Genomic DNA, 2,747 nt, shown 5'->3' on the forward strand with positions numbered 1-2,747 from the left:
GTACACTAGCCATACCTTCTAATCAGTTGCCTGGCCACTGAGAGGGTGCTCAATAAATTCTTCCTTCTCAATCAAATACCCAAATAGCTGACAACTCAATGCTCAAACGTCCTCTAGCGAGTTTTAAAAAAGCTTTCCTCTCCAGCCCTGTCGGACTCCATTCCTTGAGTTGGCCATGATCCATAGAGCAGTAAACTGTTATTATGACTTTCAACTTGTAACAAAAACCTTTTTTTCTGGCTGTAACTTACATTTTGCCATCCAGAAAAAAAATTGCGAGACTAGTGCCATCCTCCTCCACTGGAGGGACATGCGAGAGAGAAGGTTAAGCTTGCTCATATACATGCAGGGCCAGCCCTTAAATCAGGTTCAACTACGGCTAAAATCTGGACAGGATCTCAATGGAACCAAATAAGTGGTAGACAATGTGCCCCTCATGCAACCCAGAATTGTTGCCTTTAGACCAATGAATTTGGCCGCGTATCAGCCAGAGGGCTACCTAGGTTCGCGGCAAGTGTTTAAACTCGATGGCTGGCAATTTGCACAGGGAATTGATCATTTTTTTTTTTTTTTTTTTTTTTTTTTTTTTTTTTTTTTTTTTTTTTTTTTTTTTTTTTTTTTTTTTTTTTTTTTTTTTTTTTTTTTTTTTTTTTTTTTTTTTTTTTTTTTTTTTTTTTTTTGTTTTTTTTTTTTTTTTTTTTTTTTTTTTTTTTTTTTTTTTTTTTTTTTTTTTTTTTTTTTTTTTTTTTTTTTTTTTTTTTTTTTTGTTTTCTGTGCTTTTTTTTTTTTTTTTTTTTGGTGCTTTACGATGTTTCTTGAGGCCGGCCTCAAAAAAGTCAGATGATGTCATAAACCCCCCCACCCTTTTTTTGCTCATGACACCCAAGACCTTGGCCAGATTAGAGGGTCCCTAGGCCAGATGCTTGGTTCTATGCACAGGAGGGCCTCTGACATCTCCTTGGCCAAAAATCATTTTGAGCAATCCTGAACCTGTCAAAATTGAACAATTTTTCGTCGGAGAAGAACAATGTGAGTGAGGTTGGTTTTAAGCCAAGAAAGTGGGCGTTTTAAATACGCAAGTCTTGCTGTTTTTCAACTTTTATAAGGAGATGTTCAGCACCCAAACGATATGATTTCAACCAAGGTGTTTGCTTATCACCCTGGCGATTTTTGGCTTTGGAACGTTTGCATATTCCTTTTGACATCGCCCCTCACATTGAATCTCCTCAAAAGATTGTAAGAACGTCTTGCTGTTATACCCGGTGTGTACTTGATGATGCTGACAGCACAGTTGCCAGCGTGAAGCCACTCAAAAATGGCTTTCTTCTTTGACCGTCCATTGTGATCGTTTTGAAAAGTTATTCTTTATAGTTATTTTGTTTTGCAACCTCGCAATGTATTTCGGCCAATCAGAATAAAACGATAAAAATTGCTTACTTTACTCATTTAAGTTTGTGCCAATTCTCAAGAGACACACTACAAACATGGTGCTGGCCTATTCATTTTGTGCCTTCATTAGGCTGAGTTTTAAAAGTTCATAACTTTGTGGCACATATCTTCAATTGAGTTCGGAAGTGATAAATATATTCTCAGTCTAAAAGAACCAAACTTAACTGAAAGAGAAACTATTTGATTAATTGAAGCAAAACTTGCCAATTTTCCGCTTTACTGTCTCTGTCCAGGGATGATGTCGTCCTCGTGCGAATTGTGCGAATGTAGATCTAGGTAAAGAAATGTCACTCAAATATTTTTAGTTCTAGCCAAGCCTCACTGCGTGTGCGATGGCAAACTACTTTTAACACATGTTGTTACATGATTATTAAACTAAATTGCCGAATCTAGGGAGCCAGGAGGTCGATGACCTGTATGAACGATAAGTTTGGGTTCCAACTTGAAAACTAGGGTTGATAAACTAATGAACTTAGCGCCAAAATTTTAGTCGACTCTCCAGTTGATGTATGGTGACAAAATAACAAACAGAAAAGCAAGTCGAACCCAATCTTGAAAGCTTCGTGCTGCCATAGTCAAACTCTCATGTTGCAGGGAAGTCAAATTCTGAATTTGAAAAGCTCCTCCCAGACAAAAAGGTGACTCATCAGTTCATGTATAAGCAAGTCGGTTGGTTCAAAGAGACTGGTGGGATAGATAACAGGCCAAGAAAAGGTCGACCATTGACCTAGAGGACCCCACATGTCATCAAAAGGATCAGGGAGAAAGTTCGGCGAAATCCAACCACGTCAATCAAGAACATGGCTAATGAGGAAGACATGGGCTCAAACACTTGAGGAGGATTGTCCACTTAGATCTTGGGCTCAATGTATGTTAGAAATGATAGCTGCAGTACCCATATTGATAGAGCATCGGCTTTCCAATTTGCGCACCCTGGTTTGATCTATGGCTAGCAAAGTTCAAGGTTCTTTGCAGTGTTTGAATTGCAGCATGAGTGGCTGCTTTAACAATTTAAATGGGCGACCCTGTTGTCATTCCCGAGGGTGAGGTAATAATCAATCTTGGCTGTGATAATAGAACGGGAATATCCCTCAATTGGGACGCCCATCATCAGTTGGCAGACCCAGCGAGACAGATTCTATCTGACTCTATAACAAACAAATAAACAAACAAACTACCGGAAGTGCCAAAGCCACCTGATGAGCGAAGCCTCCATGAAGAAAAGGGTTCCAGGTCAACTCGACCCAGTGGACAATTCGATTAGTACTTACATACTTCTTTTCAAGACTGCTTTTATT

The sequence above is a fragment of the Tigriopus californicus genome, chromosome 8 (genome assembly GCF_007210705.1).
Source record: "Tigriopus californicus strain San Diego chromosome 8, Tcal_SD_v2.1, whole genome shotgun sequence".
Taxonomy (NCBI): domain Eukaryota; kingdom Metazoa; phylum Arthropoda; class Copepoda; order Harpacticoida; family Harpacticidae; genus Tigriopus; species Tigriopus californicus.